This window comes from Sinocyclocheilus grahami, unplaced genomic scaffold (genome assembly GCF_001515645.1).
Source record: "Sinocyclocheilus grahami isolate Dianchi unplaced genomic scaffold, SAMN03320097.WGS_v1.1 scaffold295.1, whole genome shotgun sequence".
NCBI classification, from domain to species: Eukaryota; Metazoa; Chordata; class Actinopteri; order Cypriniformes; family Cyprinidae; genus Sinocyclocheilus; species Sinocyclocheilus grahami.
In genome coordinates, this window is record NW_015505474.1 from 1575348 (window position 1) to 1587049 (window position 11702).

General features: G+C 36.4%; 1 protein-coding gene across 2 annotated transcripts in view; it reads right to left on the reverse strand.

Moving 5' to 3' along the window:
• LOC107600993 (protein phosphatase 1 regulatory subunit 29-like) overlaps positions 1-6055 on the reverse strand; it is a 115305-nt gene extending 109250 nt beyond the window's left edge. For both annotated transcript variants that reach the window (XM_016293000.1, XM_016292998.1), the window contains exon 1: positions 5993-6055. The gene's annotated coding sequence lies outside the window, so the exon portion shown is untranslated. The remainder of the gene's footprint in view (positions 1-5992) is intronic.
• Positions 6056-11702: the final 5647 nt, after the last annotated feature.

Genomic DNA, 11702 nt, shown 5'->3' on the forward strand with positions numbered 1-11702 from the left:
AAGAGCTAATTAGTGAGCTCAAATACCATTACCATCTCAAACACACGCGTGATAACGCAAAGAGACTTTAAATAGCTTAAATAAATAAATCAGTCACGCGTGGGTCACATGCTGACTCGTTAAGATGTGATTTAATGAGGGTGGGGCGGCCTTAACGAAGGGGGGAGGGCGTTTCTGCCCTCTGATGACTAATTATGAAGATGAGGATAATTAAATACCCCCACTCTCACATCATGCATCTCGACTGGAGGGTGGACATTGTATGACTCTATTAGACACAAATTGGAGTTAAATGCTTGCTAAGCCTCAGATATGCATGTCTACTAAGTGGTATGGGTTACTGCGTTGCTCTAGAGTTCATGGTCAGTAATGCTACAGACTTTGCAGCAAAAGTTTTTTTTATTATTTGTATGCCTTCTTACAACTGAGCAGTGTCTCTATATAAAGGATGTGAAACATTACATGATACACTATTTTTAACTAGTCAAATTCAGAATTTTCACGTTGTAAGATGCAAAATAAAATGCAAAAACATCAAAAACATCAGATTGTCAACTTATAAGCTTTGAGAAAGAGATTTTCAGCAGAGGGTTTTTTCCCCTTTACCTTTTAAATAATCTGGAATGAGTTAAAGGAAAAGTTTACCCAAATATGAAAATGTCCTTAATGTACTCACCCTCTGGTCATCCAAATTGTTCCAAGTTTGTTCATTCATCAGAATAAATTTGGAGAAACTGCTTCAGATAATTAGTTTTTCACTTGAAACAGAAACCTTATGGATAGATTACACATATTTTAGCCAGGAGCAACGATTTGAAGTTTAAAGGCTTAATGCTTTTCAGTTCACATGATGTTAATTGATGGACTGGAGTGGTGTGGATCACTTGTGGATTATTGTGATGTTTTAATCAGCCGTTTGGACTCTCATTCTGACGGCATCCATTCACTGCAGAGCATCCATTGGTGAGCAAGTGATGTAATGCTATATTTCTCCAAATCTGTTCGCATGAAGAAACAAACTCATCTACATCTTACATGCCTGAGGGTGAGTAACTTTTCAGCAACTTAACATTTTTGGGTGAACTGAAAAAAAGAAAGAATAATAAATACAGTTATTATTACAGTTAACTGGCCAAACTTCTTATGCTCCAAAAGACCAGGGGCTGTATGTATAAAGTCGCTTAGTAAATTTTTTGTCTTAATTGTGTCAAAATTCTAATAATGAACAAGGTGCTTCTCTGTTAGCACCTAGAACCAACCTGAGGAACCTACAATGTAACCAAGAACTTTTCAGAGAACAAACATACAGCCATTTAGTGAAAATGTTCAACTATGACGGTTCTGAAAGGAAATTAATACAATATGCCAAATACTCCACCTAAAGGAACTTGGAACCTAGATTCAACTTAGAACCTTAGAGTTCTAATATGTTTTTACATGGTGTAAGGTGTTGAATAATATTCTAGAAACTTTAAGCGCTTACATAAAAATGTAGAAAAATTTACTCCAACAAGCCAAGTTTATAATGAATTGCTGTTCCACCACAACAATTGTTCTAAAAAGAATTACAATGTCAAATCTCCAAGGAATCTTGGTAGAACCTAGACTCTAGAACTTTTACTCCCGGTTTCACTAGGCTTAAGCCTAGTCCCAGACTAAAATGTAAGTCTGAGCTGTTTTAACTGAAAGAATCTTGCACTGATTGATCTTAAAATATGTCAGTGCCCTTGTTTTGTCTCAAGATGAATTTAAGAGAATTTAAAGTGGAAGACGAGCGTGCACTTGGAATAAACAGACGATATAGTCCACTGGTGTGGACGCTAATATAGTTATCTATCTTTATAGTTATCGTTCTTGGTGTGAACGGGCCTTAAGCTCTGTCTGTGAAACCAGGCCTTAAAGTTCAAATACGAACTTCTAAATATTAAAAAAGCTCAAGCTCCAAGTATAAGTGCAACATTGAGGACATCTTTAGGCTTCAAATAACTTCAATCAACTAAAGAACTCTATATACTGAAACATTGTGCTAGATGGGTCTTTACTGAACCTGAGGTACTGCAGAAAACCATTATTTTTCAAGAGTCCACAGGTCTTTTCCGGTCCTAAGGTACTATGAAAAACCATTAAAGAACCTTAATTTGTAAAACTGTATAGTAATTTTTAATAAAAAGATTTAAAGGAACTTCAACCAGGCCAAGTTCTAATATGAATGCTTTTGGCTCAATATACATTCTAAAAAACTGATTACCAAACAGAAAATATTTATTTTAAATCTTTAATAAATCTTAATAGAACTTTGACGTTCTACACTCTTAAAAAGAAAGTTTCAGTGAACTATTTGTTTTCTTAGTGTGAAAAACACTTTAATAATCTAAAGAACCGTTTTCCACTACAAAGAACCTTTTGTGCAATGGAAAGTGTCCATGGGTGTTCTTCATGTAAACATCAATGCCAATAGCTCAAGAACCCTAAACAAACACGGTTCTTGACAAGACAAGGATGCAACAATGACACACAAAACCCTTAACACACAGTATTGTAATATCACAGATATTAATAAAACCCCCCAAAAATGACTAACGGAAACACAGTCATTAATATTCAGGATGTTCATTCAAATTTCGTATTCAAGAGGCTGTAGTGATTGTATTATGAATTAGAGAGGGTGAGTCCGTCTTTATTAGCGGGCTTGCTTGGGTCACAGACACATGAATATCAAAGTACGAATTGTGAGCGTGCTTTTCCTATATCTCAATACCCTTCCCCATCTACGACTCGCTTGCTCTTTAATGCTTTGTATCTGCCACTCTCTATCTGATCTCGATATGAAATGGATATATCATTGACCAGCCTACCATACGCCTTTAGCTGTCAGTATGCACCTGATGGCAATATTGGATTGTGTGCATTCAGTAAAATGGTACAGAAAGAGTCCCGCAGACATACGTGCTGGGGTGGACATGTGGGCACGAGTTCCCATTTCATTTAAACACACCGGCTCTCGTAAAGTTGCACCTTTAAACAAGAAACTGCATGACTCACTCATGGCACCTGTGGATGTGTCTAAAAAAAGGCCACAGATAAATCAAAACCATGCAAACTAGGCTGCAAATAATGAAGTCACATACTCAGCAATTCTAGTAATTTAGTCATTTTTATATTTATTTATTTATTTGATATGATAAACAAACAAACAAACAAACAAACAAATGATATAATTAATATCACAATTAAATAATAAAATTAAAATAAAAAAAATGTAAAATACAAATTGTCAACTTCTTGTAGTATACTTTAATTTAGATCGCCTCAAAGTTTAATTTTTTGTTTCTAAAATTACTTCTTTTTTTTTTTCCCCCCCACTGGCTCACGTGAAGGTTTGCCTTTAATCAAGCAGCCGCGTGACTCACTCCTGGCACCTGTGGATGTGTCTAAAAAAGGCCGCAGATAAATCAAAAGCCTGCAAACCAGGCTGCAAATAATGGAGTCACATACTCAGCATTGTCATATGGGGCAAATAGGCTTTGGTAGTGAGGGGTCAATTCATCATCTTTAAATTCATCCACTGTGGTTTAACCCAAGACTCAGCTTCTCATTCAACCCATCATTAAATCTGCTGCAAGCCCGGTTTACTTTCTTAGTCCACATTCCCTGTATTCTTGCACAAGATTTAATGCATGTTTTTTTTTTCTTAAAAAATGTTATCAAAATAACTTGCTTCGCCTCTAGAACAACTTTCCCTTTTGATTGACATCACTAAGAACTATTTCTCAACTGCACCCCTTTTTACACTCTAAAAAATGCTGGGTTGTTTCAACCCAACTTTGGGTCAAATATGGACTAACCCAACCGTTGGGTTAAATTTTTACATAAAATTTTTAACCCAAAAGTTGGGTTAGTCCATATTTGACCCAAAGTTGGGTTGAAACAACCCAGCATTTTTTTAGAGTGTACAGTTCAATCAATTTCCAATTGTTAAAATGAAGCCTCCCCTTAATAAATAAATAAATAAATGTGGTTGTTAACTTTACAGTAAAAAATACAGTAGAAACATTTTAGGTTTTACAGATTGAATTTATATTTATGTTTTAAAAAAATGCAATAATGTTAATAACAAAATGACTAAAATTGCTAAAATACTTTTCACCACAAGCAGTTTTTACACAAACTAAAATTAATATTAATTTGTAGAAGGTGCACAGTGTCATACACATGACACAACAATAATACAATATAAGACATAACATAAAAAACTAACTGATAAGAAAAAATAAGAAGAAAGAGTTATTTCAATACAAATAAAATAAAATATAACACTAAAAAAAGATAATCAAATGTGAAGAGTCACACAGAGAATTCTAGGAAATCAATTTAGTTTTTTTCACTGTAAATTATCAGATGACTTGTTCTTTTTCACTTCCAAAAACTACATTTAACCGTGTTTTATTAAATAACGTGAAATGTCCTTAAGATCTATTACAGTTTTCCACTATATAAAGGAACTTACTGTTAAACAGTTAACTGTGGTCTTAAACCATTAAAATTACAATCATTTTACAGTGTACTTTTATCCTGTTTATCATGTACAGAGGCAAAATTCATTGCAAATGCCATTTCATGTTCACTTTATAACCCCAATGACAGTTGTTTTTTTTCCATGCTAACGTTTTCCTACGAAACATAGCCTAAGTTGGGGGCGGAGCATATCAGCAATTTATCTTGATAAAAGCAATGAAGCAGTTCCAGCCAATTATTTCACAACCTAACAAAAGCAATCCTCAATCTAATATTTTTTTTTTAAACCTGTGATAGAAAAATGTATTGTATTTTACTGTAACAGCTCATATAAGCTACGTTTTAAATGTATATCAATATAAAAACATAAAATTTATTGACATCACAAAATATAAATAATTTGATATAGAAAAAGTTAAAGAACAAATGGTCAACTTTTGTAGTATACGATGATCCAACTACCCCTCAAATCTCGAGAGGGGATTGGGGGGGGTTGAGCTCGATCATTCCGATCAAGCTCAATCGGGTCAACAAAAAGTCACAAAAGTCTAATTTCGATTTCATGTGGTTTTAATGATCGGAGCTCGCAGATATTCCCGCTGCCACTGTGTGCTGTAATGAAACAGGTATGGTTGCATGTAGCTCCCTAAATCACATTGATTTCTCTCCATGTTGTGGTAAAGAGCGTTCTGAAGCCCTTGCAGAGAGAGCTATTCTGACTTTTATCAGTATTCCGGTGTAATCGGCTTCTGCTGTTAAAATGACAGCGAGTCAAAGCGGGGACCCCAGGCTTCGCCAGTCGCTGCGTATTTGTGAGGCTATAAATCAAACGATGGCGCTCTTCCCCGTCCTGTATCTCACCCATTACACCCTCTCTGTCGTTTATATCCATCAGCACGTTTCATTTCCAAAGACAAAAAGATGCTCTGGTGGATGCACGCCGAGAAGAGACGATTCCCTAAATGATTCGCTCTTTTATTACAAAAAGACGAATGAAATAATATACAAAAAGTAGACAAGGACAGAGCATCTCGTTTTGCACTAGCCTGTTACAGCCAGGAAAGCGAAAAACCCCATACAGAGTTATTAAATGAATAGAAATAACAATCATCTTCAAGAAACTGCTGGAAAACACCATCTATAAAGTATATATAGAAAATCTGTTTTTGTTAGTATGGTCCTCGTATGGGTTTTATAAATGCCCTGAATCTGGCTTGAGATGGATTTTAAAACCTAACCATCTTCTGAAACTCCGATAGTGCCAGAGAAGATCTGATAAAGCCGCGTTATCTTCAGCTGAAGGATGCAACACATCTCACCAAACCCCTGCGCACACAGATCAGCAGCATGCAGGTGGCTTGCCAAAGAATCACTTCATCAATGGAGAGGATATTGATTTATAAAAATAAAAAAAACGTACGAGCTTGGTTTCTTTACCAGTTTTACACAGAAATGATTGAATTGACTGCATTCCTACCTCTGTTGCGGACTGTTCAGTTGACCACGTATTGCTGCGGAAAGGCAGTCTATTATCCCTTGCCAGCGCTGAGGACTCAGACCGACGGAGATACGGACTGAGCTGGTGCGCGAGAGAGAGAGAGAGCGAAAGAGAGATAGAGCAAGTGGGGAGACACATGCAACTGGATCAGTGTAGCCCGATTCCTCAACGAATGGCTCCTCTGAACTGGTTCTTTTTAGTCAATCAAACGCAACTAACGTATCAGCGAATGACTTGACGGTTCTTTTTTGTGTGCGAAACAAAAACATAAAACGCGGCCGATGTAGTCCGATTGCCAAACTAATGAACCGACTGTTTTTGTGAATCCCATAGGTGCCAGTGCGAGTCCAATTTTCAAGCAAATGACTCGCATGTGTTTGATAAATCATTTAAAACATACAGCCAGGGTACGAATTACGGGGGAGCTTAATAAGACATGGGCTCCCCTGAAAACGTGATTTGTGAAATTTTGGGGGTCTCAAAAAATATTGACAATGTGTTATTTTGACGTGCAATTTCAGTTTTGTGTAATGTGATCATCGTGGATTATCATGTGTAAAATTGCACAAATATCATTCATTCATGCATGACGGCGATTTAAACCTAATTCACGTCAATAAAGATAACTATACATGCTATTCTTGTTATAAAAAAAAAACAAGTGGGCTCCCCCAAAGTCCACGTATAGTTCGAACACTGCATACAGCGGTTTAATTAGCGAACGCTTTAAATAGTTAACACTGGGTCATTCTAAACTCCGTGTAAATGGAATACATCCTTCAGTTTAACACTGCTCATAATTTACCCGGGGTTAACAATTAATCCTAGGTATTCATAAAATGACTTTTCACACTGTACATTCCTAAACCCCGGGTTTCGGGTTCAATCCGATCGAGTGTTAACATGCACTCTCAATCGTATTAGAAAAGGAATAAATCACCCCCCTTCAAGGCGATCGAAATTTCATTCCGATCGAGCTCAATCGGATCAAGCTGTTTACATGAAGGCTTTTCAGTCCGACTGAGCCGTCAGTCCGATTACAAACGGATTATTTGGTTGCATATAAACGTAGCCACTTTGATTGTACGAACGGAGCACGTGACCAGTTTACATAAAGCCTCTACACTGTAAAAAAAAATCCATAAAATTTACGTAAATTTTACCGTAAAAAATACGGTAGCAACGTTTTAGGTTTTAACTTAAATTTACAGTTAAATACTGTAATTTCATTAACTGATATAATGTTAATATACCAACCTACTGAAGTACTGAAATCTGTTTTGTACCTTTGTAATACACTGATAACCACCAAATGCAAATGGTGATGAGAAAGATCGAGTGTTTACATGCACTCTCAATCGTATTAGAAAAGGAATAAATCACCCCCCTTCAAGGCGATCGAAATTTCATTCCGATCGAGCTCAATCGGATCAAGCTGTTTACATGAAGGCTTTTCAGTCCGACTGAGCCGTCAGTCCGATTACAAACGGATTATTTGGTTGCATATAAACGTAGCCACTTTGAATGTACGAACGGAGCACGTGACCAGTTTACATAAAGCCTCTACACTGTAAAAAAAAATCCATAAAATTTACGTAAATTTTACCGTAAAAAATACGGTAGCAACGTTTTAGGTTTTAACTTAAATTTACAGTTAAATACCGTAATTTCATTAACTGATATAATGTTAATATACCAACCTACTGAAGTACTGAAATCTGTTTTGTACCTTTGTAATACACTGATAACCACCAAATGCAAATGGTGATGAGAAAGTCACATGATGAATCAAAGCCCATCACAAGCAGCTTTTAAATAAAAACATATATAGAAGGTGCACAGTGTCATTCACACAAACGCTAAACACCATCATGGTAACACACATGACACTGAAATAATGCAATAAACATTAATTTAACAACATTAGGTGTAACACACAACCCTAATATGCAAAACTGATAAGAAAAAACTAAGAAGGAACATAGTTATTTCAACAAAACAACATCAAATTTGAAATGTAACGCAGGGAATTCTGGGAATGTCAATTTACAGTTATTCACTGTAAATTATACAGTATTTTTCACTTCCAAAAACGGTATACTACCGTAAAATTTATGTCCAATAAATGTAATGTCCAATACAGTTTTTCACCGTATATAGTAGGGGAATTTACCGTTAACCATTTAACAGGTTTTTACTGTAGCATTTTTACAGTCTTTTACCGTTAAATTCACGTTCATTTTTTACAGTGTAGCATTGCCCATTCTATTATCAAGTTTTTCCTGAATGGACTTTTTGGACTAAAAAGGTAAGAACAAAACAGTCTCTTCTTCACTCTAGTTCATGTGTTTTCAGACACCATTTGATATTTTTCCCCTCAAACGCTGAAACGTCTATTTATACATGCATGGTTTTTCCTTGACTGAATATGAGCTTTCCAAAACTGCATCTTTTGTACACGTTTGGCAAAAGCGATGCTAACCCTGCTCCAGAGCAGAGTTTCATAACCCTGGGTAAAAAGCGGTGCTTTGGTCGCCGAATCTCCATTTTCTTCCAAAGTATACCAGGTATTGGTCGCTGTCATCTTGCGCAGATGATGTTATTTTTTAAATAATGTGTTTTATATAGGCTAGTATTAATGCACGTAGTATGAATGTAACTCAGACATACAATATTTGTCATGTTGTCATTGTCATGTGACCTAACAGCATCACTGCAATTAATAAATCCTCGCCTGTGAAATGATAGGCTATCTGGAGACTTTTAACCTGTTTTAAACTGTGAATTAGGATACACTTCTCTGTTCACATACTGTTTTTCACCTAGTAGATATTTCAGATTCAGCCAAGGACTCTTCAGAGCCTGTTATTTTTAGTGAATCCAAACCATACAGTGCGACCAGTGTAGGCCTACTCTTATTCCCAAATGAGCCGGTTCCTTTTAGTAAACACTTTTAATGGTTACTGAATTAATCTATCTCCCTTACTGAACCTCAGTTAATACTTTGGCCATTTCATTAATAAAATGCTAATTTTCCCAAGTATTTTATTTAATATATTGTTTGGTCAAATTATTGGAATGCATTTATTATAAATCAGTGCCACTATTTAACCTTTTGCACAATTTGAAGTTTATTTTAAACCAATACATTTACATTTCTGATTTATTGATCTCATATGTGGCAATTGACTGCTTATAATATATTCTCTCTTAATAATTATTCTTCAAAAGTACTAAACATATCGTTAATGGAACCGTTAAGGAATCAGAATCCAAACCAGAATCATTACGATAGTAATTAACATACACAGCTCATTCAGCAGCCTACTTGACGCTGTGGGAGTGAGAACGGGTTAATATACATACCGAATAAAAGCACAGATAGTTGCACAGGATCATAAGAATCCAGCTCAGATAATGATAAAATAAATAAATAAATACATGTTATTATTGTATTAACTGCAATGGCTTATTTCTTGACCGTAACATCTAAAGTGGAGATGAACGAGACGCCCAAGTCTCTTAATGCTCATAAATGCATTTTTCATATAGCTTCAGGTTTTTGCTCGTTGTCTTTTCCATCGGCCACCAAGCACATCTGTTTTCTCACTCTGAGCACGTAGTGATTGGGCACGCGCTCTGTCAGCGCGTGCCCACACGAGCAGGCAGGAGCCTTTGACGTCAGAGAGGCACTCTGCCAGAGCGCGAGGCATGAGCAGCCGCAGCTGCCCGTGTGTGTTAAATCAATCTTTCACGTGAATGACTGTGCAGCTCCCCCTCTGGCATCCTGAAACATCCTCAGAGTGATATCAGGCACTGAATTTAGGTGAATGGAGGGTGTGAGAGGCTCATTCACAAAAGAGTCTTGCCTAGTGATTGCCTACACTGGAACTGTGAGATTTTGACCAGTTATGACCAGTTAGAATTCATTTAGTCGCCCTGAGAAGTGAACTATACAGGATAACCGGCCATCTTAAGTGAGATTACAGATAATGGGGAGTGCATATTCAGTCTGAAAGGCACAGTAAATATGATGCTTATTATACATCTTGCTGCCTCACTGCTGTAAGTCAATCACTAAACAGGTGGTGTTTTGTAAATGAAGTTAACTACTATAGGAACTGGTTTCAAACTGACTTCCAAGACACCATAAATGTCACATCTAACAAATTCAAGTAACCTGGCAATAAAAACTCATTCTCATTCTCATTCTCATTCTCATTCTCTCATTCTCATGTGCAGCTACCAGAACAGAGCTTTCTTTCTTTGCAGCATGGGTTAGATTTGAGATTCTTTTGGAGCTGGAGTTTAAAGGCAGAGTTTAACTAAAAAAAATGTAATCTGTCATCATTACTCACCCTTATGTCAATCCAAATCTGTACTGAACACAAAAGAAGATAAATATGCTGGAGTCCAAACAACACTGGACATCACTGACATTCTTTATACAGAAAATCATATAGGTTTGGAACAAAATGGTGAATAATAATCCCAGAATTGTCTTTTTTTGAGTGAACCATCTCTATAAAGGTCAAAAGTTTTCTTTAAAGGGTAGAGAAAGACACATTCTAGACATTAGGACTAAGAAAGTTTAACAATAGAACCTCTTGTTCATTCAAAATATATTCTATCCAGCTTATAGTCAGCTACATTTCAGCACCATGGACAGTTCCACAAGGACATATTGACCAAAATAGTTAGACACATGGGCTCCATTGCTCTTAGGACAGCAAGAAAAAGCAAGAAAAAAAAATGCCATTCTGAAAACATCTTGGTTTTAATGGCTTTAGATCTGACAGTCCCACCCAAACTCCAGTCTCTTCCCTAAAGAGTCAAGACACATACCAGCAATCAAATAAATCACTTCAACAGAACTGTCAAAATTACTTCCAGTCCCAGCTTACCTAAACTACAAAATATACTCCTCATACTTAACATACTGTACCTTGAGGTCTAGGAGCTTGTTTTCTTTCAACTCTATCTGGAGCCATTTTAACCAGTCTGACAGACTCCATTCATGCAAAACATTTTGAAGCGGTTACATCTCTTTCTATTAGAGAGATCTTAAAGAGCCCCGTCAGCCTAGGTAATGTTTTACCATGTTAAACCCTCAATTGGTCCTTGGGGTCAATATGACCCCAATCAACTTTTACTTAGTTTAAAAAAATGGTTCCCTTCATCTCAGTGGAATACGATTTTGTGACTTTTCAACATTTTCTATCTGTATTCTCATTTTAAAAAATGGGCTTGATTCAGTTGTTCTGAAGGTATGTAAACATTTTTTTTTACAAATCTGGTCTTTGGGGTTAATATGACCCCAATTGAAAATGAATGGGAAATGCGAAAAAATCTCCAATTTTTTTTTAACAAATGAAAAAACAAATCAATAAATCCAGCATAAATCTGGATATGAAGGCCTGGTACTAGAGCACAAATGCAATGTAGAAAAGACATGCTCACTCACATACACACGCGCACACAAACACACACACAGGAGTGACTGCAACAGAGGGCATTTTTATAGAAACTGGCAAATAAAATCAATAAATCCTGCATAAATCGGAAAATGTCCACACAAAAATGAAGGCCTGATACTAGAGCACAAATACAATGTGGAACGAGCATACTCACTCACGTACATACACACACACACACACACTCTCTCTCTCTTTCACACACACCCACCATT